The sequence below is a fragment of the Protopterus annectens genome, chromosome 17.part0 (genome assembly GCF_019279795.1).
Source record: "Protopterus annectens isolate FY-2018-M chromosome 17.part0, PAN1.0, whole genome shotgun sequence".
In the NCBI taxonomy this organism is placed as follows: Eukaryota; Metazoa; Chordata; order Ceratodontiformes; family Protopteridae; genus Protopterus; species Protopterus annectens.
In genome coordinates this window covers 621,084,238-621,111,257 of record NC_056751.1, presented here as the reverse complement: position 1 = coordinate 621,111,257, position 27,020 = coordinate 621,084,238, and positions in this window count along the sequence as shown.

Genomic DNA, 27,020 nt, shown 5'->3' with positions numbered 1-27,020 from the left:
TGGTGTAAACACTTTCCTGTCTGTTAAAACTGATCTGTATCTATCATTGCTAGCAACACCTTTGCCATTTTCTTAGCTAGTATTAACATAATTACTTTAATAATAATAGTTTAAATTTGAAATGAGTGAGAAGTAGGGTTGCCACCTCTCCAGGATTGCCCTGGAGTCACCAGGATTTTTATAGCATCTCCTGTCTCCTGGAAGTAATTAAAAAACTCTGAAATGTCCGGGAATAATGACATTACACTCTCGCTTAACTGGAACTCAAGCAACCGGCATTCACTCACACACGATCTCTCTCATTCTTTCTCTCCCGATCACACACACACACACACACACACACACACACACACACACACACACACACACACACACACACAGTCACTTCCTCATTCATACCTGCATTCATTCACACATCACTCTTACTGTCTGTCACACGCACATGGCACACAACCACTTACGCATTCATTCATACACCGCTCTCTCTGTCTCTCTCACACACACACACACACACACACACACACACACACACACACACACACACACACACACACACACACACACACAGACACTTGCCTCTCAACTATACAGATTTTCACAGAATGTCCAGATTTTTGCCTCATATTTTGGTCTGTTTCTCATAAAATTGTGGTTTTCTGGAATATTAGTGGCAAATAATTAAAGACTGAAGTTAGGAAATAATGGCAGACATTTGAGTTTCAGACTTCATACCCTTCAGAAAATTCATGCTAATGCAAGGCATGTTATTCTATCAACTTTTTAAGTTTGTAAGAGCAATATTTAAACTTGTCCCTATTTTTGGGTCTTTGTCCCACTTTTATGTATGCCTTTGTCTCGATTTCTTGCTCTAAGAGGATGAGAGGTATGCCACCTGACTTACGCATTCATTCACACATCACACTCAATCTCCCGATCTGCCTCTCTCTCTCACACACACACACACACACACACACACACACACACACACACACACACATGCACACACGATCTCTCGCTCCATACCTCTCAACCTCTTAGAACAAGAAATCTGGACAAAGCCATAAATAAAAGTGGGACAAAGTACCCAAAAATAGGGACAGTTTTTAAATATTGCCCATTATTTACTGCTTTGTCCAGATTTTTTTCTTAGAGTTAACTCTCTAGCAACCGGAAACAGCACTTATCCGGCATCAACCAAGAATAGGGGAATAAAAAAGCTGCTTAACCATTTCCTTAATTTTTTTTATGTATTTTACTTTCTTGGGTTGGTTTTCCAAACAAGAAATTTCTTATCCATAAAAAAATTAACAGCTCTGTCTACATGTTTTTGGGTGTGGCTGGACTATCATCCATGTATGACATATTAAGATCGATCCTATAGCTGCCTGCTGCCCTGGAAGCAGAGTCTGTACTGTACCAATCCCCATAAGTGCTGGATAACTTGAGTCTACTGTACTTAATTTGTTGCTTTGGTTGCACTGTGCATGATCAGTAAAACCTTGCAAGTTGCCATGGCTGAATCAAAGCACTCGGATTCCAAATCTGAAAGTTGTATAAGGGCGAAATAGAAATGTCACTGTTCATTCAATGATGAATGGTTAAAAGAAGATGATTTTAAGGATTAGTTGGGTAAGAAAACAGAGTCTGAAGCAGAATGCAAAATTTGCCATTACACATTTACAGTAAAGTACGAGGGACACAGATCAGTAGTACTGCATGCAACATCGGAGAAACATAATAAAAATGTGAAGCAGATTAAGCAAAATACAGTCATGATGAGCTTCTTCAGAAAACCAAATACCAAAGAGGATGATCTTATAACAGCTGCTGAAGTAACGCTAATTTACCACAGTGTTAAGCACCACCACAGCTATGCAAGTCAAGATTGCGGTAACAAGATAATAGGAACTATTTTCCCAGAATCTAGTATTGTGAAAAAGATTGCTTGCAGCAGAACGAAAACAACTAATATAATTGAAAATGTTCTCGCTCCTGCCTCACAAGAACAGTTGTTCTTTGACTTACAAGTATTTTTCAAAACAAGAAGGAATAAAACATGGTTTGCTAGACTTTTATGAAGATTCAGATGAAAGCAGTGAGGCGATAATGGGTAGATTAGTTGAAGTGATAGAGAAAAATGTATTGGACATAAGCAGAGTGTCTGCATTTTCTGGGAATAATGCTTCAATGAATTTTGGCAAGAAGATTTCTGTGTATGAGAAACTGAAAAAAAGAAATTCTGAACTAATTTCAGCGAATTGCAAGTGCCATATTCTGCATTTAAACAGGCATGCAAAACTTTGTCAATGGATGTTGAAATTCTCATTCTCAAAGTTTATGCTGAATTTTCCGGATATGCTAAATGACCTGCACAGCCCCAGTCATTTTTCAAGTTTGTTGAACTTGAGTATCAAGACATTCTTCGTCATGTACCAATGAGATGGTTATCATTACTTCCAGCACTTGAAAGAATACTTCTAGTATGGCCTATTTAGCAATCTTACTTTGTTTCATGGGGAGAAGAAGAATGCCACAAAGTAATTTGGGATGTCTTTAGAGACGAAGAAAGCGAGTCCATACCTAGACTATACCACTGTTTCTTACAGAATGTTATGCAGGTCTTTCAAAGTAATGCGCTAATGTTAGAGTCGTATCAAACTACTAGTTCCAAACTCCATGATGTTATGGATGGAGTAAGACAGAAAATTGCAGATCGCAAGCAAGACAAATTTTATGGAAAGGCTGCTGCAGACATGTATAAAAGAATTCCACAGGATAAGAAAAGGCAAGTAGAAGCTGATGCTGATCAATTCTACAAGTGGTATAATTACCAGGATTCAGAATTTCAAGCAATGAGAGCTTTAACCTTGAAAGAACCAGTGATGTGGAGCTTATTCGAGGAACAGGAGACAAGTTGCGCATTGACATCAACAAAGACAAGCACTATGATGACTACTGTATTCTGCGTGATCTTTAAACAGAGCTGGTGGAAAAAAATGAACGAGTGGTTGATCGATGGAAGGATATTTTTTGCAAAACTAACACATAGGAAGTGTGGTGAGGAACTCTTTAAAGCTGTATAGTTCGCATTTTCCATACCTGTGTCAAATTCTTCATGTGAACAAACTTTCAGTGTGATGAATTCTTTGTGGAGCAAAGATAGAAATCGTCTGGGACTTGGTGTTTTGCAAGCTGAGCTGCAGGTGTGTGAAAATTTGAGGTACAGTTGTTCTCAGTTTCATGAATTCTTGATGAAGACACCCAAATTGTTGGCAGCTGCAAGATCTGATCAGAAATATACTTTTAAGCGCAAATAGTTTTTATGACGCTACCAAAGCACACAGAATGAACATTTGAATAATTAGTTTGCAGTTGTATTATTGTTTTGAACTTTTCCTGTACATAGTATTCGTTGTAGAATCATTATGATATCAAAGATTGTTAGTTTCTGAGTCAGACAGCACTTAGGCCAAACAATACGGTTTGTGTTTAGCATTAAAATAGCATCTCCAGGAATTAGCCTTATGTGAGGTGGCAACCCTGTGAAGGGTCTTTATTATCTTTGGGTAATACAGCCACCATATCATTCTTCCAGGATACTGCCCCCCGTAAAATATTGTTAACACATTCCAGATCTTTATTACTTTTTTCCCTTCCAGCTTCTAAACCTTCACAGGGATACCATCTGTTCTGTCAGAATTTCCTGTTGATTGATTATATATCACAATTTTTATATCAACTGGTGAGTCACATTTGCTGTTGTAGCCATCTTGAAAAACATTAATGAGCTGTAGCTTTTATACTCATGTATTTTGCTTCCATCTAGTGACCGCATAGTAAAACCACAGACAGCTTTTTAGCCAGCGCTTTAGTAATCCTTGTAGTTAGAGGTGAATCAGCATAACTGATATTTCCCATAAGTAATTACTATGAGAAAGACAGAAAGGAAATCAACTACTTGATATTGTAGTGAATATCTTGTACAACTAATTGTGCTTTCCTCCACCAGCTGCACATACACCAGCCCTAATTTAGATAGATAAAAGATTCAGAGTCCCAAAGGATCATCCAGAGTCCTTAAACAAGCATAGATCATATCCTCAGCTGAATCGTTGTCTGTTGATCAGTCCTCTGCAAGAATGGAATGCTTTGCTTCACACCAGGAGCCCAGGATTATTGATGAATGTTTACATTTACTCCAGTATAACAGGAGGACTCGACCAAGCACATATACAATCATTCCTGGTACAGATGTTGGATCAAATGTTACAGCAGCTAGGTTTCCTTCCATGTTCCACAGCAGTGGTCAAAATCATAACCCTTGTTAATTTTGCAAGCAAGCAAACTGCGAACTTATTCAGTGCTATGGATGTGACTCTGAGGCTAGCAGTGTCAGCTTTGTCCTAGAATATCACTGCTGGTTATACGCTCCTAGTGTGGCCACTTGAAGCAAAATATCCTTGATCTATTGATTTTTTTTCCTTTAATGCCTTGTTGAATATATCGTAAGAGTCTTAAATCTCTACTCCAGTCACTTTTGCTGTTTTGGGATCCGCTTAATGTTTTGTGCTTATGTGCTTCTGCTCTGTGAGCTATCATTAATGCCTGCTGCAAATGATATGCAGTGACACTGACTGCTAATGCCTTGCACATTCCAATATAGAGAATCATAAGGTATAGCAGCAGTTTCTTGCCTGCTTAATGTTTTGTTTTTGTATATAAACAGAAAGACACTGCAACAATAAAAGGATGTTTAGAAACCATGAAAGGAAAAAGATCCCATGGTGTCAGCACAGCAAAAGAAACCAGAGACTGCAGACATGATGCATATAGGAAATATTGAAGTGTTTTATATTAATTGGAGCATGTATGTAGAGAGAAAGCAACAGTACTTTACTGCAAATGTTATACCTAATGAGAAACATGTTCCAGAGCTATTGAATGATATAGGGGCAAAAGCATGTAGACTTCTGTATAGTTTGATAATTCAAGACAAGCCTGTTGGCAAAGGGTTTGATAAGTCAGTGTAAGTGATATAGGTTCACTTGTCACAGAGGCCATTATTGATGATCACAGAAAGTTTCAGGTTCTGTGAATGAAATCAAAATGAAGGACAGATGATAGTAACTTATGTGCCACAGCTGAAGAAATTAAACACTGGCACTTTGGTAATGGTTTAAACACTGTCCTTGACTGGTCGTTTCTTGTATGGAATCCCACAAAAACGAATTCAAGAGAGACTGTAAAATTAGGCAGATTTATGTTCAAATGGACAGTGTAGACTGCAATTTCAATGGAAACAACTCCTAAAGAGATGCTGGTGTTACAAGGTGGAATAAAAATTGGTAATGTAAATAAAATGGTGGAAGTAAAAATGTTTTTTTGAAAAAAATGAAGCATAGAGACAAGCATTAAGACAGAATATATATAGAGAGTTTGTCATAATAGTAAGCAAAAAGCTAAAACTGCCATAGTGAAAAGAAATGCAGAAGTCTCTGGCAATGAGATTTATTTATTTATTTTTTTTATTTATTTAACATTTGTTGAACGGGCTAGTCTAGCTGGATATATGTCCATTTTCAATAGAGGGCCGGGGAGAAAAGCTCCAAAAGAACAGACAAAATTTAAAAACAAATTACAGTTACAAAGCATTTAACTTCAGTAACAGATACCTTAAAGTTTAGATAAGATAAAAATACAGATAAAATACCACATCCCTTATTTTCAGGTTTGAATCTTTTTTTTTTTTTTTCAAAGAAGGAGAGTAGCAAGAAGGAAGAGGGAAATTCTTAGAATAGGGTCTTGGTAAGTAGTTGGGAAAGAGACGAGGAATAGAGGAGTGTACAAAGAGGAAAAGGAGAGAGAAGTAAAGTGAAGTGAGCTTCAAGTAGAGCAGGAAGCAGGTGGTGTATCTATTAAGTCTAGCTGGGTAAACTAAGTCCAACTTTCATGTAAAGTGACCTTTAGAATATGAAGCATATAAGGTGGAATAGCTAAGGAAAAGTAACATGGTGATGTAACAGGAGGAGAGAGTATTAGTCAGGGATCAAATAAATGATGCCCAAGTTTAGAGTTATTTAGCATAAATGGGTTAGACAAGTAGGTGATTTTTCTCACAGCAAAGATAAATGGCCATGCAGTAAAAAAAGTACTTGGACACAGGTTCAGCTGTTTCGATTTATCTCCGAATGACTATAAAACATTTTCAGTACATATAATGTGAACCCTTCTTCCATTATTCTTAAACATACAATAGTTAAAAATTTACACCTCTTGGGATGCTGCCTTTGATATTGGAGTGTAATGGTCAGAGAGGTGCTAGATTTATATGTAATACAAAACAGAGATCCACTCTTATGGTGTTTTATTTTTTAAACAAAAAACATCTTTATTGCCATGGCAAGGCTAGACACCCAGCAGTGTAAACCTTGGCTCTAGAAGACCGTCACTGTTGAAGTGACTCTCTGACCTCATGTGCAAAAATGGGAACAAGGGATTATGGATGGATGAAGCATCTTTAATGAATGATCACTTATGACATAGGCAATCATACATTTATATAAATGAAAACAAACCATATTGACATATTTTCAGTTGTAAACATTATACATCACTTATAATCATCTACACTGACATTGTCAGGCAAACATTACATAGCTCATTCAATCTCTGCTTTCCCTTAAACCTCATCCCTCCTCCCAAACATAATTCTGCATGTCTTGTTCCCACAATTATCATTTTTCTATGTAATATGTACCTACCTTTTTTAAAAAAATGCTACTTCTAGTTCTTTTATCTCTGTTACTATATTCATTACTTCTAATATGGTTGGTTTAGACTTTGATTTCCATTTTCTAGTAATTGCTTTTTTGGCAGCCACCAAAATTAAACTTAACAAGGCCTTACTATATCTAGACAATTCTGATTCTGTATCACAACTCAAAAAATCTTTTCCTTAGTTTCACTAAATTTCACACCAAGTATTTCTTACAGAGTAGCCTGTAGGAATAATCTGTCAGTTCATTGCATTCCCAAAAATATGTTAGCAATTACATCTTTCTTCCCCATCACACCTCCAAAATTTGCAATCTACCTGAGGAAACATTCTTTGCAGTCTGCTTGGGGTATAAAAATACCTATGTAAACACTTCTAATCAAAGATCCCAAAGCTTCTAGACTTTGTTGCAGATTTGGGATCCATCCATATATTCTCCTATTGTTTCTTTGTGAATTGCTTATCCAGTCTTTCTTTCCACTCCTTTCTAACATCCTCTGATTGAGTCACTTAGTTATCATGCAATATTTTATATGCCCTAAATATCCGTTTTTTTAAATGACAGCTTATATTCTAGAGTCTACTAAAACTCTGCCATTGCTGGTCTTTCACATTTTATCCTCCTGTTCCTTTCTATTTGCTTATACTCTATATCAGTCCTTCATAGGGAGTGCAATATCTAGCCTGCAGTTCAAATAAATACTTTGCCTCTTCCCATTCTATTACCTTTCCCATTATGATTATGTTCTCCTAATACCTTTGTTTGTTTGGCAATCTTCTCCAGCAAATTCCAGCCCCTTATTGCCCATTCTACATACCCCTAATTGCAGTCATCTCTACTGACAGAATCTCCTTCCTCCATTCCCATATTGGCTTAGTTCTTGGAATACTTTTTGCCACTTTATGAATATAATATTCTTGATGACTATTATTATTCTCCATAAAGATCTGCATCCAAAATCCCAGTGTCTCTGTTTCTTGAGCTTCCCCCCTGCTTCATCATCATCCCTTTCCACTTTGAATTATAGGTTTCTGCTTGTACTTTGTATAGGAGCCTTAACTGTGTAGCTCTGAAATACCCATTCAAATCAAGTAATCACAAACCACTTTGTTCTTTTGGAATGATCAACTTATTCCACTTGACACTTACCCCATCCGCTCCCAGATGAAATCACTTAACCTTTATTAATTGCTATCCACAACTTCTTCTCTGGTTGATAAAAATATGCCTGACCCATGTATAACACTAAAGGGTCTAAAACATTTTCACTGCTTGTATCTTGCTATCCGTATCCATAAAACAAAGTTTCCAGTTTCTCAGTTTTTGTATTATCTTTTGTTTAGTCTCTTCCCACATATCATTAGCTGCCATAACAGAATCCTTTTTAATCCCTACTCCTAAGTGCTTCATTTCATCATGTCCTATAAATATGGGTATTGCTGAACCAATGTATGTGTGGCTACATAGTTTACAACTATTGCATTTGTTTTATCTTCCTTAATTTTGTATTCTGAAAATAGTTGAAACTGTCACAGTATGTTCCACAACACTGAAATGTTCTTTTCTAGTTTTATTAGGTCCCCATTTTACATTGAAGTTTCTACATTTCTTAAAATTGAACAAAAAGAAAGAAACAAGTGGGGAAAAAAAGGGCACTTGCTTACTTTAGAATCCCCATTACACACACGAATAACTGAAACAGTTTTTCTTTATAACATGCAGTATACATCATGTTTTATAAAAATACTGTTATGAACAATGAGTTTTGCTTACAGTTACCATTCTCCTTCCTCTTCCCCCTCCTTAATGTTCTTCCAAACATTAATGACATGAAGTAGGGCTTATGCTTTGGAGTCCCCTACAAGTTTAACAAAGACAAAAAAGTCCAATATTTTCAGGTTTTCATGTCCTGTCATATTTCACAAATGTAACTGATGCTTTGTAATCCCACATTTATTCACAAACTTCCAAATTGCTGGATTTCTTTCTGTTGATCTTTATTTCCCAAATCCATCCTCTGGTTCATTTTTTTCTCTCTGTCAAGCATTTTCCTTCGAAACATTGTAAAATGTTTCACTAGCATAGTCTCTGTCTGAGCTTTATTATCAGTAGAATAAGAAACAGAATCCCCTTCTGTTTGGTAGCTCACTTTTTGCTTGACAAACTTATATATTTCCTCCTTAGCATGTGCTTCCTCAAAACATGACTTTGACCCTCCAGGAAAAATATACTGAAGATAGCTGGGTATAGCAGCATGAATCTCACTTCTTCTTCTTGACATTCCCTGACTGCTTGAATAAATTTTCTGTCTGGTGTACAATGGTAATCATTTTCCACAAACATTCTACTATCTGCAATTTTTAGAACTTTGTCCTCCTCACAGCTTTGTAAGAATCAACTCTTTCTGCTGGTAGGATTGCATCTTTACTGTTAGCGTCTTGGCTGCTTTCTCATGGCCAGGTTTGGGGCATACACACAATGTGCTCTTTCAATTAACAATTCCTGCTGTAGAATACCAGTCCAGTTGTTTATTTTTATAAAATTAATACAGTCTGTTCCTTAGAATTTCCCTGGCACAGCAGAAAATATCAGGTTTTCCCTACATGCTCTGTCATCTAATTCTACCATTTTTTGAAACGCTCTTCTTTTTTTTAAACAAGAAACATCTTTATTAAAATATCACTTATGACATATGCAATCATACATTTATATAAATGGAAACAAACTATATTGATATAATCCCAGCTGCAAGCATTTCAGATCACAAAGCATATTGACATAATTCTATTTGCAAACACTATATATCGCTTATAATCTACCCAGCCATTGTCTGTCAAATATTACATAGCTCATTCAAGTCCTGCCTTCTTTTAAACCTCATTCCTCCCTTGTATGTATTGTTCCCTCATTTCCCATTTTTCCTGAGTAATTTGCTCCTACCTTTTTTAAAGAGCCCAATTCCAGTTGTTTTCCTCTCTGTTACTATATTCACTACTTCTAGTACAGTTGGTTTAGACTTTGGTTTCCATTTTCTAGTAACTGCTTTTTTGACAGCCAGCATAATTGGACTCAGCAAGGCCTTACTATGTCTGGGCAATTCCAATTCTGTATCATAGCTCAGAAAAATCATTTCCCTAGTTACACCAATTTACTTACCCAGTATCTCCAACAGAGTAGTCTGCAGGGAATCTTTAAAGTCTGCCAAGTCATTGCATTCCAAGAAAATATGTTCCCAATTACTTCTTTCTTCCCCATTACACCTACAACATTTGCTGTGTACCTGAGGAAAAATTCTCTGGAGTCTAATTGGGGTACAAAAATATCTACTTAAACATTTCCAAGCAAAAATCCTAAATCTTCTAGATGTTGTTGCATATTTGGGAGACATACATGTATCCTCCCACTGTTTCTTTGTGAATTGCTTTTCACATTACAAAGCATATTGAGATAATCAATCTCTCTTCCCAATACTTTCTAACCTCCTCTAATTGATTCTTATAATATTCATGCAATATTTTATATTCTGTACTAATTATTCCTTTTTTAATGGCGACTTCTGTTTTAGAGTCTACTAAAAACTCTACTAGTGCTGGTCTTTCATTTAGGACACCCCATTTCCTTCTCTTTGCCTATACTCTAATTTCAGTCATTGATAGGGAAGGCAATCTGTAACCTCTAGTCCAAATAAATTCCCATTCTATTACCTCTCCCTCTCTATTTGATCTCAGTACCTTGGCTCCTTTGCCAGTTTTCTCCAATAAATTCCAGCCCCCTCATGCCTATCATCTGAATCCCTAATTGCAGTCATCCCTATCAGCATAATCTCTTTCCTCCATTCCATTGGCTTAGTTCTTGGAATACTTTTTTGCCACTTTATGAAAATAATATTCTGTATGATTATTGTTATTCTCCGTAAAGATAATCCCAGTCTCTCTTTGTTTCATGAGCTTCCGCCATTTCATCATCATCCCTTTCCACTTTGAATTATAGGTTTCTGCTTGTGTTATATATAGGAGCCTTAACTTTGTAGCTCTGAAATATCCCTTCAAATTGCATAATCCCAATCTGCTTTATTCTATTGGAAGAATCAGTTTATCCCACTTGATTCTTGCCACTGTCCCCTCTCATATTAAATCCTTTAGCTCTTTATTAATTGCTATCCACAACTTCTCCTCTAGTTGAAACAAATATTCCTGACTTGTGTATAAGACTAAAGGGACTAAAAACATTTTAACTGCTTTTATCTTACTCACCAAGACCATATAACAGAGCTTCCAATTTCTCAGTTTTTGTATTATCTTTTTAGTCTCTTCCTACATATCCTTAGCTGCAATACCAGCATAATTTTTTAATCCATACTCCTAAATAGTTAGTTTTATCATGTCCACATAAATATGGATATTGCTGAACTAATTCATGGGTGGTATATAATTTACCGCTTTTGCCTTTGTTTTAGCTTTATTAATTTTGTATCCGGAAAATATTTCAAACTGTCTCAAAATGTTCTACAACACTGTAATACCCTTTTCTGGTTTCATCAAGTATAAGATAATATTATCTGCAAATAGAGCCAACTTTTCTTGGCTACCATACTAATTATATCCTTGAATTTCTGAGTCCCTTATTTTCTTTGCCAGTGGTTATAAATATAATGCAAATAATAAAGGGCAAAGAAGACACCCCTGCCTGGTTCCTCTGCTCAAGCAGAAATTATCAGAGAGAACCCCACCCACTTTACTTTTCTCCTCCAATCCCTCATATATCTTCCTAAGCAACCTTATAATTTTATCAGGGAATGCAAATTATTCCATTGCCCTGCTCATGAAGTCCCACCTTACTCTGTCAAATTTCTCTGCATCAAGACCAACCAACACCAGTGGTATTTTCTTACATTCTGTTTCCCTCTGGATAATCAATGTTCTATTAATGTAGTCAAATATCTGCCTCCCCTCCACAAAAGCACATTGATCCATATCTATCAATTTTGGCAACACTTTTGCTATTCCTTTAGCCATTATAGACATAAACATTTTCTAATCATGGTTTATTATTGAAATTACCCTGTTTGAAGCTGGATCTGATGGATCTTTACCCTCTTTATGTATTACAGATATCACTGCTTTCTTCCAGGATGTTGGTACTTCTCTTCCTTTTAAAGAACAGTTAAACAAAACCTTCCAGATCTTTATCAGTTTTTTCCCCTCATAGTTTCCAAACCTGCACAGGAATACCATCTATTCATTGGGGCTTTCCGGTGGCTTGGTTATACTGGTCTATATTAGATTCTCAAAAGCTGACAATGTCAACCCAAGAATAGTGAAACTTCCGAACATTGAACAAGTAAATGGAAATATATGTAAGGGGAGATTTCCATTTACTTCAATGTAGTGTGGTCTCGGAGTTGGCATATTTAAGTGGCAGGGGGTGTGGGGGTGCAGGGGGGCTTGTCCCCTGCCTACATCATTTAGTTTTTTTTTTTTTTTTTCTGAACATTTGATGTTTTAACAGTTCAATCACTAAAGGTTGACCTTTAGTGATTCAAACTGTTAAATATTCAATTGTTCTAATATAGAGCCGATTATACATCACCATTTTTATCTCATGTCCTCCTAGCCTGTTAGTAATTGAGCCTCATCTTCCTCTAACCTTGGCATATTTTAAACATTTCCATTTGTACCTTTTCTTGATTTCCATATTTCTCTGCTTTATACACACTTTTATAGAATTTCTGAACTATTTCTAATATCACTACAGGATCTCATGTTACCTTCCTTGTTATAGGCTTCTTAAGCCTGGCAACAGCCCTTTCTACTTTTTGTTGCCTGAGTCTTTATGCTAAATGTTTTGTGCTCTAGAGGTATTATCAAAAAAAAAAACAGTTGATTAACAGCAATCTTTGTAAATTCATGCATATTATCGAGGTAATTCCTTATTACATTCTGAAGTTGCTCCTCTTCTTGTTCTGTGAGATTCCCCTAATTCTGCAATACTTTAATATTTGTCAGTTCCTCTAAGTAATTATTGTTACTTCTTAACCATATTTCCATTTCTTTTATTTCCACCTTATTTTTAAACACCTTTAATGAATTATCTTGTGACATAGGCAAATTTACATTTATACAAAAGTAATCAAACTGAATTAAAAAATTAACATTAACAAACATTGTACTTCACATATATTGCTATATAGCATATAACGTAAGCAATATTACATAAATTATTCAATTCCTGCCCTTTTTTCTAAACATGAAACATCTTTATTAAACCATCACTTATGACTTGAGCAATCATATATTTATATAAATGGAGACAAACCACACTGACACAATCCTAGTTGCAAGCATTTTACATCACAAGCCATACTGACACACTCCCAGTTGCAAACATTATACATCAGTTATACTCTACCCAATCATTTTCAGTTAAACATTACATAGCTCATTTAAGTTCTGCCTTCTTAAATGCCACTTTAATTTTATCCCATTCTCTAGCTATCTTTTCAGAAAAAAATTCTGTCTTCTCTAATAGTGCCTGAATAATTTCCACTACCCATTCCTTAAATTCCTCTTTTTTCAACAGATAGGTGGGAAAGTGCCGGTCTCTCATTTGTATTTCATTATCCTGTCTTTTTATTTTGGTTATTATTGGTGCATGATCTGAAATAGTTATTGGTTGCATATTAAGACCTTCAATTAAATGCATATGTTCCTGTGAAATTCTGTCTAGCCTAGCCCGGTTTCTGTGTCTTAGGGAATAATATGTAAATTCACTCTGAACTCCTAATACTGAATTCACATCTTCCATGCAAAATATTTTCATAAATTTCTTCAAAAGCATAGCCTTCTTTGTTATACTTTCCATTCTGGGCCACCTTAACATCTTCACTGCTGCAAATCAAATTCCAGTTCCCACCTATAAGTAATATTCCTTGCTGAAAGCTGATTTTTTTTTCTCCTAGAATCCTTAAGCTCTATTATAGCAGTTTTAGGTGGAATATAAATACATGCCAATGTAATCCTCCTCCCTTGCCAGTGACCCCTTAGTACTACAAATCTACCATTATTATATTTTTTATCCTCTTCTATTACTATTGGAGCTTTTCTTGGAATTAATATAAGTACTCTTCTTTTCCTTTGTCCCAGGTATTCTGCTGAATAACCATCATGAAAACCTTTAACAAATTCACATGTTCAGTTCTTTCCAAGTGAGTCTCTTGTAGCAGAGCTCTTTGCACTCTACATTTTTAATAGAGTTTACTAGTGTTTCTTCTTATGTATTTATCTATGAGACCATTGACATTTAAAGACATTATAGAAAGCACCATTGTGTTCAAAAGTTATTATTCCCATCTTTTATGTATAGCAGATTTTTTGTTAAATGTCTAGTTGCATCTTTTGTGTTAAAAGCATACACTGTTTGGCAGTTTGAACTTTTATATACTTGTTTCTTGGCATCCTATGTCATATCTTACAAAACTTTTGGTTTTATTGAAGGCCCTCAACACCCCCCTGTATCCCCTTAAAACCTATTAACGTAATGCTAACACACAAAACTATGTACCTCTTCAAATATTAAAGTTTTACCCTCCTAATAGGAGCAAATGTCCCAAACTGCCAGCCACACTCATAGACTTGAGTAAACCAGAAAGAAAGGTTATCTATGCTAGGATGCATGGTGCAACCTGTCTTCTACTAAGTGTTGTCTGGTTTTGACTTATCTTGTTAGCTCTCCCAACTTGGAAATATCTGAATGCTTTCAGAGAACATTATCTCCTAGCCAATTTCTCTAGCCGATTTCTCTTTATCAGATTGTAGTCGACCTTTCTTTATTAGATTGTCTCCATGGAGGAATGAGGACAACATACAGAATTGCTACTAAGCATGCATTGATTTGCTAGAAAAAGACTTATAATTCAATATTCTTTTCATTTACTTGCTTTCTCTTAAAACTTGTTACTAGATCAAGCTAAAGGCCTTAATCCAGTCATTCGCTGCATGCAAGAATGAGAAAAAGCACATTATTTTTTCTTCTGTCATGCTCTTTTAACCAGACATTTTTTGTTTATACTGCAGTGCCTACACTTCTTAAAACTGAACAGGGAGAAAGAAAGAAAGAAAGAACAGGAGCACCTATTTACAACCGTATCCACATTATACTTAAAAACAACTGAGAAAAGTTTATAGCATGCAAAGGAAATCATACACTATAAAAACAGTATTATTAAGAAAAAAAATTTACTTGCAGTTAATCTCCCTCTTCTTCCCTTCCCCTAAGTATTTTTCTGAACATTAATGACATGAAGTAGGGCATATAGAGTTCCCAACAAGCCCAACAAAGTAAAAAAAAGTCCAATATTCCCAGATTTTCTTGTTCTTCCATATTTCAGAAATATAATTATTGCTTTGTAATCCCACATTTGTCAATTTCCAAGTTACTGGTTTTATTCCTGTTCACTTCCATCTCCCAAGTCCTGTAGCTGCTTAATTTCCAATGTACTCTCGATTCTTCTAGTCAACTCTTTGTTCACTTCCTTCCTTCCAGCATTTTTCATTGAAATATTAAAAAAGGATTCAGTGGCACAGTTTTTCTGTGGCCTTTATTACCAGAAGAACAAGGAGCAGAATTTTCTTCTGTTTCACCATTCACTTTTTGTTGGACAGACTTTTTGTATTTCCTCCTTAGCATGTACTTCATCAAAAAAAGATTCTATCCCTTCAGAGAAGACTATTTTGAAGATAGCTGGGTACATCACTTTGAATATCATGCCTGCTTCTCAGCATTCCCTGAATAATGAAATAAATGTATTCCTCTCCTGCCTGGTGTGCAATGAGTAATCATTGTTTATAAACACTCTGCTGTCTTCCACTTTTAGTACTTTATCCTTCTGCCATAGTTTTGTCAGAATCAACTCCTGCTGGTAGGATTGCATCTTTATTATTAAAGGTCTAACTTGCTTTCTCATAGCCAGGTTTGGACCATACACATACTGTGCCCTTTTAATTAACAACTCCTGCTCTGGAATACCAGTCCAGTTGCTTATTTGTGCTTTCATAACATTAGTACAGTTTGTTCCTTCCAGCTTCTTTGGTACAGTTGAAAATCTCAGGATTTCCCTGTGTGTCCTGTCCTCTAAGTCTATTATTTTTTGAAACATCTCTTTTTGAGCAGTCTCATATTCAGCCAGCTTATTTTTTCATTTTGACCTCTGAGTTTTGCAGTTTTATCACCTCATATGAATGTCTGTAAAAAAACATCATCCATTTTTTCCAGCCTTTTGTTGTTTGAGTTGATATACTCCATCAGTGTTTCATTTATTTTAACCAGGTCTATGTGCAGTTGTCTTATGCTTTCCTCTAGGTTACTGGAAATCATGTCTGGAGCTTGCACTGCTTTTTGCTGAACAGCTGCAGTACTTTTCCCAGTTAATGCTTTTTTCCTAACCTTTTGTAGCAGATTTTCTTTCAGATGCTCTGTAGTTTTTTCCTGACATCCAGGCAGTGAACTTAGTAGCCAGTTACTAAAATTTATCCAGAAACACAGAAGTCGAATGGCTCTCTCTGCTGAGTTTCTGTTTTCACACTGGGAGAGCTAGAATCAAGCCATCACTCAATGTGCAGCAATCTTGGAACCCCTGAAACATCTCTTCTTGAGCAGTGTCATACTCACCCAGCCTTTTCTTCATTTCACCTTTTGATTTTTGCAGTTTTGTCAACTCATCTGAATATATGTTTATAGCTTCTTCCATTTTTCTAGCCTTTGGTCATTTGAGTTGATAAACTCTTTCAGTGTTTCATTTATTTTAATCAGATCTGAGCACATTTGACTTACTTTTCCTCTAGATTACTGGAAGTCATGTCTTGCACTAAAGCTGGAGCTTGAACTGCTCTTTGCTGAAGAGTTGCAGGATTCGTTCATAGGTGTTTACTAGGCTAATGACCACAAGAGTCTTTTTAAGCCTAGCCATGCATCCCAAATCTCTGACAAGTTTTGATACCTTTGATAAGTGTAAACGTGGTCCTGGGAGATGAAACATTTACAGGTTACCTGTGTTCATAAATTACATAGATGCCAAACCAGGGATGAATTTCTGGTTTCCCATCCAATTGTCCAAGATGCACTTGAGTTGGGTTAGTGAGGAATTCGGTTTCACATGGATGGGGAACCTGTTCCATAGATGTGGGAGTCTCTGGGATATATACCTATCTCTCCAGCAGGTTCTATTTATATCACTGGCAAGGTTTAAGCATTTAGGATGGGTAATTCTGGTGCTGTTTATTTTGTGAATATGCAGGAGGTCCATCAGAGTGTGGTCTGACAATGCCCTGTATGCCAGGCATAGATATCCCGTCAGAAGCCTGTAGGGGACAGAATACAGGGATAGGGCCTTGAAGTGGTCTACGCAGGACATTTTACTTATGCTCTGTATTCTTTTAGTGAGGAACATTTGTGGAGGTTCCAACTGTTGGATATGCCTGGCTAGGTACATACCAAAAGTGGCACTGTACTCAGTGAGAAGTCTGATGAATGCCAAAATACAGTGGAACAATGACTTCCCTGGACTTAGATGTCATACCTTTGTTTGTAAGTTGCGCAACATAGATTGATTTCCTTACCACTGCAGACATATGATTGTCAAAGGCTAGATTACTATCTATGTGTATCCTAAGTCCCTGACTACTGGGTCAACTCTAAGGGGTATGTTGTCAATATGATAGTTACCAGGGATGGATGAATTCCCACAGGATACTATTATGCATTTCTTGGCATTTAGTTTTAGTCCATGGTTCTGACACCAGTTGTTTGTCTGTGTCAGCCCCTCCTGGAGAACATTTGTGTCAGTGTGACATTCAATGACAAATCCTAATTTGCAATCATCTGCAAATTTAGTCAGCCAGAGACCACTGACATTGGTCTTGACTTCTAAGAAGTAAATGCCAAAAAGGAGTGGCCCAAGGACTGATCCCTGAGGGACTCCACTTGTGACTGGCCTCTTTGTAGAGTTGGACTCCCCAGTTCTAACTTCCTGGGTCCTTTCTGTAAGCCAGTTGGCTATCCACTGGGTGACATACAGGTTTGTACCTAACATCTTGAGTTTGTCAACAATGCCTGAGTGGATATTGTGCCAAATGCCTTGGCCAGGTCAAGGTAGGCAGTTGGAACGATTTTGCCCTCATCCATTGCTTTGGTGACTTTCCCAAAGAAGTCCACCAGGTTGAGTAGGCATGATCTGCCCTTGACAAAACCAAACTGGGTTGGGTCCAGTGCCTGGAGGTTTACTATATCTCTGTTGATCATCTCCATTATAATTCTTTCCATGGCTTTACATATAAGACTAGTGAGACTTATGGATCTGTAGTTTCCAGGGTTTGTAGATGGCCCACCCTTGTGCAGAGGGATGACTGTTGCCTTTCTCCATTCATGAGGCACTAAACTTGTTTGGAGGCTACAGTTAAATATTAATTCCAGAAGCCCTGATATGTCATGTTTAATGCTATTTAGAAGGCATCCTGGGATATTGTGTGGGTCCATTGATGCAGTGTTCTTGATCTTAGAGAGAGAGCATTAAGGACCTGTACCCTAGTGATAGGAGGGAAAGTTACATTTGATGATATTTCCTGAGGGAAGGTTGAGAGGGAGAGAGGGGTAAAGTTGAAGTTGGATTTATCTGCCAAGAGGTTTGTTATGTCTTCTGTCTCAGTATAGGTGGCTCAATTTACAATGAGCTCTGCACACAACTGTGTATTGCCTTTGAGGTTGCGTACATAGCTAAAGAATGCTTTGTGGTGGCTAAACATATCTCAAATTTGGCTTTGGTAGACTTTATTTGTCCTCTGAGTTGTTTGTTTAGTTTTTATCCTGCTGGGTTCTGCACCTCCTAATTTTTGCCATGATTTTCTTCCTCCTGTTATACAGCCTATTGATTTTATGATTCCACCGTAGTGGCTTGTTTTCTGAGTTAGTTCTGTATTTCTTTCTGTTGGATACAGCTGTCTATGTGCAGCTATTAACATGTTTGTACAGGGTTTCTGTGAACAGTTATGCATAGGCAGCAGTGTTCTCAGGGTTTATTGGGGCTTGACATTTTAACAGGTTCTCACTTAATAGCGGGGGTTAACCTTAGAATAGTTCCTGAATATTTCAAGTTTAACTGGAGATCCAGGTTTTCATTTTACTTCAAAAGAGACCATTTTGTGGTCTGACCTTACCAGGGAAGACATTACAGTAGGGGGTGTGCAGCACTCCCCCATATTAGTGAGGACCAGATCCAGTATAGTTGTACCCCTGGTTGGTGTACTGATTATCTGGTCTAGGGAGTTTGTGTTTACAAAATTCAGGAATCGCTGTGCATGTATGTTTAGTGTGGTATAGGATTCCCAGTTAATAGTGGGGTAATTAAAGTCACCCATGAATATGGTATGGGGTTGGATGGTTAGTGTTTCTAATAGGTTTATATACATGGTATGGGTTTCCTGGGTCATAGAGGGGGACCTATAGCTTGCAAGGAACTGGTATTGGATTTTGCCTATGGTGATTTGAACATGGTGCAACTGAAGTGAATTGTCCGGGCATGACCAGCCTTGAAGTATATTTATCTTTGATGTAAATAGAGACACCTCCACCTGTAGTGCCTAGCTGTGAAGTAGCTAGCTTAAATGTGTGCATTATAAACAAGCACTGTTGGTGTGCTATCAGCAGCTTTAAACCATGTCTAAGTGACTGCACAGACTTCAGCATTTTCTAGGTTAAAGAGAGCTTCTAGGGAGTGGAGTTTTTTTGTTTAGACTCCTAGCATTGAGCAGTAACACCGTTAGATTTTCTTGGTTTTGATTTACTGTGTCAGAAGTACTTTCAGTTTGGCATTGCCTAAAAAGGCACTATGGAGAAAGACAGTGTTTTAGCTAATATTTGAAAGCCTAGAGAGGGGAGGTGCAGACCATCCCTGGCAAAGCACCATGGTCTGTTGACCATTTTCTCCCATGCTAACAAATATTGCACCTCCTTAGAATGACACTAGAAACTATGCCAATTATTAAAGTCAGTCATCTTTTGTTCATATTGTGGCAGCATCCTTGGAGAAGGTAAAATGCTACTCATTGTTAGGCCCATACGAGCCTGAGACACATATTCTGAGAGCTCCATGATGTCTCTCTCCATATAGTCTAGGGAGGTACTTCTCAGGTCATTTACTCCCACCTGGACATTGACTTAGTCATATTGGTAATTGTGGTCCAATGATCTGAGTGCCTGCTTAATGTGGTGGATCCTAGCCCCTGACAAGCAACTGACCGTGACCTTCTCCTTACTCAGACTGGCAAGACGGACATCAGTATGTCTCATGATGGAGTCTCCAATGACTAGAATGTTGGATTGTGTGGTGGCTTGCCTTATGGACTTAGAGGTAGAGGCTCCATGAGATGTAGCTCTATGTGTTGATGTAGGTGTTGTTTTGAAAGAGCGCATTTGGGGCTGCTGAGGGTATTTGTTATGTGTACTTCATCTAGGAGGCCTTTGTGGTTTAGGGTGGTTACATTTAAGTGCCTCAGCATATGCTGATCGATATGTCTGCTTTGAATTGTGTGTAATGGGTGCAGTGTGTGTACTACTGACAACCTTATTGACATTAAGAGTACTTTTATGTGAGTGCTTTGCCTTCAGTGACATTGTTTAAATACATCTCTCACATACCATATCAGTTTGTTTGCGAATTTACTGGTTGTCAGTAAACATGAGGCAATTTCTACACTGCTTCAGGATGCCCATATCCACCAAGCCAGTAATGGAGACAGTAGGAAAGTTCATATCCATGGCAACAGACCCTTTTTTATTGATTAGACAGTTGGAGTGAGAATATCAATCACTGTCAGAAGTATCTGGTGTGCAGCTATGGGGACAGTGCTTGTCAGTGCAAACTAGTTATCCTGCATGCAACTAGGTATTGGAGAAATTTCAATTGTGCTTTTACAAGATGTCTTTGTCTATACAGCCTAATGCCAAACACTTGAGGGGAAACTAATATTTAGACCCTGAAAATTTAAGATGGAAGTATTTAGGCAGATATGGTGAAGTCAGAAACAAATCAAGCACCACTTACCGAAAACAATTAGCTTGTCAAGAATGATTACAAGAGGGGAGTCACATGAATGGCTACTGCCTGGCTACTACTAATGCTGGTCTCACCACAACTTCACTCTGTTGGGATACAATGCTTCTTTCCTGCTTCTCTCACCAGAAGCAAAATGTTAGCACCAATCTGAAGATGAGATGCAGGCCATAGCTTGTTTGGTGATCCACAGTTTTAGCCCAGATGATGCAGGGGTCAGTAGGCTTGTAGCCTTTTTCTGGTAGATGCCTTGAATAGCAACCAGACCAATCAGGAATGTTAAGTACAGACATTAACTCAGCAACCAGAAAACAGTCAGGAATCAATGCATTCAGCTTCTCTCACCAGAACCGGAATATAAGCAAAGATTCCAAGCTGTCACCTACAAAGCAGTTTTTAGGCTTTCTCATTATCAGCAGTCTCCAGGTAATAATGTCCCTGTACTCCTTCTTTCACCAGGAGAAAACAGAAGCACTAATTCCAAAATGACTACTCAGAGGCAGAATGTGGGCTCTCCAGTAACTGGTGGTTTTTCAATAGAAGTTTAAAAGTAAGATTAAAAAAAATAGTTTATCCTAAACACTAAATTGTATACTAAGCAGTTGCATATGACAGTGGGTAATTTAAGTTTTAGCTGTCTAAGTACAGAGCCATTATTTTTAAAAGAGCAAGATAGCTTGAAAGGGGGTGGGCACATTTGTATTCTGGTACTATGGAATATAGTATGGCTGACCATTAAATTTAAGTAGTTGAAGGGGAGTGATTTTGCAAAATGATAATTTTGTACTTACTCACACAAGCCAGTGAAAGGAGACAGGGAAGGAGATACAGTATATGGTCAAATTAACATAAGTGGCAGGCAACTAGAAAGATAGCGGTGTTTAAGAACACAACAGTAGCAGGGTGGGAAAGTGGGAAAAATTATGCCTGACTCACAAAAGACACAGTTGTGGTCTCTTTTCAAGTTTTAATATGCAATTAAAAGCAGAATACAAGTAAAACACAATGTAAAGAAAACAAATCACAGTATACAAAATAGAAAAAGGCAATAAAGTAACAAAAAGTACAATAAATCAAAAGCAAACTAACCTTTCCTCACAATACGTTGTGGCATGATTTCCAGCTGGCTTTCCAGACAGTGTTTTCTCCTCTCCTTTTGTGATTCATTTTCTTTCAGATTCTTTCATTTTTTCCTTTGCCTGCATCTAGGCAGTGCACTTACTAGCCAGTAACTGAAATTTATTCAAAAAGACAAATTCACTGATCATGTTTTGTGAGTTTCTGTTTTCGTACCGGGAGAGCTAAGAGTCAACTGTTATGTGCAGTCATCTTGGAAGACCCCCCACCCTTATGGTGCTGTGAGTGGTTAAGAAAGCTGTGACTTGATTGTGAAGCCTTTGGGCATGGCCTGCTGTATAGCAAACAAATGAGGAAAAATAGGAATTGGGACTGGGAAATGCTACTCTGTGTTTAAAAGTGGCATTCGTACTCTGTAGTGGATTAAGGATAAAATTGTGCACAGAGAGAACGTGTCCCTATGGCTTTGCAAGGCATATAGAGTACCTTATTCTACCCATTTTCTGGTTGAAAAGGAGAGGACTGGCAAGAAGCAGATGGAATACTTTTGAGAATAGACTGGAGTCTTTAGACACTATAGCAAAGAAGAACAGCAGGGTCAAACTTTAGAGGATTTAAAGTCACAATTAACTCAGCATTGCAAGTTTAACAGTATATTTTATCAAAACTAAGAATATCCTTCCAGTTTATTAGGTGGGCAGTGCTTTCCAAAGATGGACAAAGTTGATGCCTACCTTCAATTGGAGACAGAAGAAGAATCAGGCGTGTTCCCAATATTCAACACAGTCAGGGGCCTATGCTATTACAACAAGCTGATGTCTGGGGTAGCTTCTGTCTCAGCTGTCTGACAAAAGAGAATGGATCGAATCCTCCAGATAATGCCTAAGTGCATTGTTATCTCAAGGATGAGGAGCTCTTAGAAAAACTAAAAAGAGTCCTAAAAGGATTAAAGGAATATGGGATAAGAACAAGGTGAGACAAATGTGACTTCTTCAAGCACAGTGTCATGCCTTGCAGGTATGTTGTAGATGCTCAAGGACTGCAAAAGTACCCAGAGAAAATTTAATTCAGGCTGTACTAAAGGCTCCACAACCATATTCTTTTTCAGAGCTAAGATGTTCTGGTTTGTGAATTATTACATCCCATTTTTGCCAGACCTGACAACTGTATTTCATCCTATAAATGAGTTACTACAAGCTGTGAGGCTGTACAAGTGGACTAAAGAATCCAAACATTAATTTCTTGATGCCATAAGGCTGGTCATACCTGATGTGTTGCAATACACTGTAACCCATCTCGTCCAGTGAAGATGGGTTAAGTTGAGTTTCCATATGACACTGGAGCTCTGATGTCACATACTATGGAAGATGGCAATGACATCCTATGTTTGCTTTGCTCTGTCTGCAGCTGAGAAAAGTTATGGCCAAACTGACAGAGAGGCATTGTCTTGTTTGAGGTAGCAGTAGGTTTAACAGTACTTATTTGGCAGGGAATTTATGCTTCTTACAGGCCATCAGCCTCTAGTCTGTATTTATAGCCCAAAAAAGGGAATTCCTTGTACAACAGCTGCTCAAATGCAATAATGGGCATTACTTTTGAGTGGACACCAATGCAGAACTGAGTATAAATGCACTGGTTTTCATGCAAATGCCAACAGGTTGTCTGTTTTACCTATGGAGCATCTAGGCAAAAAAAAAAAAAAAAAAAAAGAACAGAAAGCACCAGATAGTTCTCCTTCAATAAAACTGAAAGTCTAACAGTTGCAGCAGATATGGTGAAAACAGAAAATAGACATGACAAAATCTTATCATAAGTGTATTTTGCAACATAAAATTGTCGGATAGCAGAACACAAATTTCTGTTGGCTGAGTATTTCCTAAGATTTGATGAATTTACTTTAAATGCTGGCTGTGTGATGTGGGAGTTAATAACTATCACATCCACTGTATTATAACACAGAGTATAAGGTGAACTTTATCAAAGTCATTTTAGAGTAGTGAAGGTGAAAACCCTGGCTAGACATTATGTTGGTGGCTGAGAATTGATCAAAAGATTGGACAGTCGGCAGTAAAAATAGTGGCTGTCAGATGTTCCAGACTGTACCAGATCATGCACCACTTAACCTATGGAAATGGCCCACATCACCCTGGCAAGAGATTCCTGATAGTTTTGTCAGGCCGTTTATGGAGATACATTTTTGTGGTACTTAGTCTAAATGGTCAGAGGCCATTATGTTGAGGTCTACTACTACTGCTCACACCACTGATGTACTAAGAGATAGATTTGCTAGAATCATAGAATCTAGTAAGCAATGATAACCTTTAATTTTTAGACAGTTGACTTCCAGGTATGCCTTTGTAAAAATGGCATTCAGGGTATTATGTCTGCCTGTAGACATCTGACAACTAATGAACATGCTAAAAGTTTTGCGCAAACCCCAAAATGAGCATTCCAGTAAAAGTCGATCAGTTTCTTGTTTGAATATCAAAATGCTGTTTATGATACAGCTAACCAGACTTCAAGCATATTGTTCTTCGGATGTGTTCTTCCTTTAAGGCTGAACTTGTTGCTAAGCCTACAGTAGCTTGTCCAAGTCAGTAATATAAACAAACTTGAATGACTTTACCATCCGACAGACATTTCTCACCCAGAATTATAGGAGGGATTGTAAATGAGTTGATGCTACAATTAAGGAGTAATGAGGATCCGAATCCTAAAAGATCAAAGTGGCCCTTGGCAACATTTGGAAGTGGCATGCCGATCAGTTGAGGATAACGGGAATGAAACTACTCAAGTAAATTCTACAGAAACAAACAGTCCAATGACAACAGATGCGCTTGCATAGCCGGCTTTATGCACCAGCAAACCCCGAGGTCACTGGGGACCCACTGTTCCTGGGGCCCCCAACTACAGCAAGTTATTTTATATTGATGTTTTGTAATATGTCTGTAAAACTAACAAAATCTAGTACAGCAATCTTGAATACTTCATAAACCAGGTGGGTAATAACTAATTTATACCTTCTTTAAAATTCAGATATCTCTAGTTATAGTAACAGTGCTTTATCAAGTAACAGGCTTTACAATTCCATTAAATATTTTACAACTGACATAGTGCCCCTGGCTTAGTTAAACCTTGCTGGTGGACATTCCCTGTACTAAAACTAACAACATAGCTAGCTTTAGGTACATGCAATATCTGTGGGTGGAGGGGGGGGCCCTTAGTCATCCTTGACTGTGTGGAGGCCTCATAAAAGCTGCTGCTGGTTGAGGAAAAATGAGGAGGAAAATATATATTAATTTTCTGATTGCCCTCTTTAACATGAACAGGGCTGAGGGATGACCCTCTTAGGATACAGTTGATAATGACCTCTGCTCTCAACCGTACTCATTCTAAAACCAGCTCTACTCAGATGTCTGTGTATACAGATAGCTTCTGTAGGTTATGTGGCAGGGCTGGGGATTGTGCTGTTATTACTACTTTATGTTTCATCACAGTCAAACCTTAAAGGTGTGTACAGGAGGTCATTGTAGCTTCTGTTTGGGCTGAGGCAGTGTGGTCATTGTTTCTTTCACTTTTCTCACAGCCCTCAGAGGTGTACAAAGAAGTTTTCTATAGCTTGTTGGGCCAGTGTGCTGTCTAGGGGTAACAAAGTAGAATACTGTAATCATTACTTTTTTCACTTTCCCTAGAATCACACATCAGGCACTGATACAGGTACATTTCAGGGGGGGGGGTGTTATGAGGCATGCTATGTAAGTCAGCAGACACTTGAAATACTGCCTTTTTTGAGGTGGTGGGGGCAGGCAGTATTCCCAGATAGGACCTGTGTATCCTCACAACAACCCACTTATTGGTTTATTGTGAGCTACTATTTTAACAACTTTCAATATTAAGATTTGGACCCAACTTATGTCTTCCTTGAAAGGAAAACAAAACAAAAAAAGACTGAATTCTTTTCTTAATCATGATGTATGTTTAGGCCACCATTGGATTAAAAGGTTGGGAACTGGGAAAATGCTCTAAAATGCATCCCAGAGCATCTATAACCCTATGGCTTCTTGGGCATTGGCTTATTTGAGTTATTTCCTAAATGTTTATTACTGTGCTATGTTGGTCAGGGAAGGTGTGTTGAAAAGATACAAGGAAAACTAAAGCTGAACCACAGTAATGACTTTCTTTCCTTAATCATAACTTCTGTTTAAGTTATCATTGGATGAAAAGGTTGTGTAAAAAGAAAATAAAGTTTAAAATACATGTCAGAGCACATAAAAAGTTATTGCTTCTTGAAAAATCAGAATTGTAAGGCAAATGTGAGAAAAGGAAGAAAAAGGAATGTGCAGGGTATGGGGATCCCAAGATAGAGGAAACACAGTGGAGGACTGGGGGGGTGAAATGGTAAGCCTAGGATGCCATTTCACCTAAATCCATTCCTGTACATAGAGCTATAATGTTTCACTGTTGCAACTAAATGCCAGTAACTCTAAATGTCCCGCTGTGAGATGGGTCAACATAGTGTGGCACATAGGCCTGTTGTAATGTAAGAGCATTGTAGCTACAGGTCCCTCAGTGCATACTACTCCTATAAGTTTGCAACATGAACTAAAAGGTCGCTTAGGAGTGGCAGTGACAGGGTGATACTTAGACTGGAAGTACCTAGGGGGCCCCAACTTGACATTTGCTGGGGGCCCCCAAAATGCTAACACCGGCCCTGTTTACTCGTGATTCAAAACCAGAGAACAAAGCCACTCAGTGCTGAAAAACGGTTTAATAAATTTGTTTTTCAGTGCTTTCATCCATAAAAGCAGACTTCAGCCAAACCAACAAAAAGAAAAATTCCTCTGGTTTGTATAGCATTCACGGTCAAATCAAGTTACATCCCTTTGTGCTGAATTAATCACATTACATCACTTCCTGTTAAAACTAAACTAATTTTTTAAAATGCACTTACAAATACACTAACAATAAGATTACAAAATTTATATAAATCTTGAATAAAAGCTTCTTATGCTAGTCATGTGTAAGCATTAACTGGGGTCTATGGTTAATCATCGAAAGGAATAACC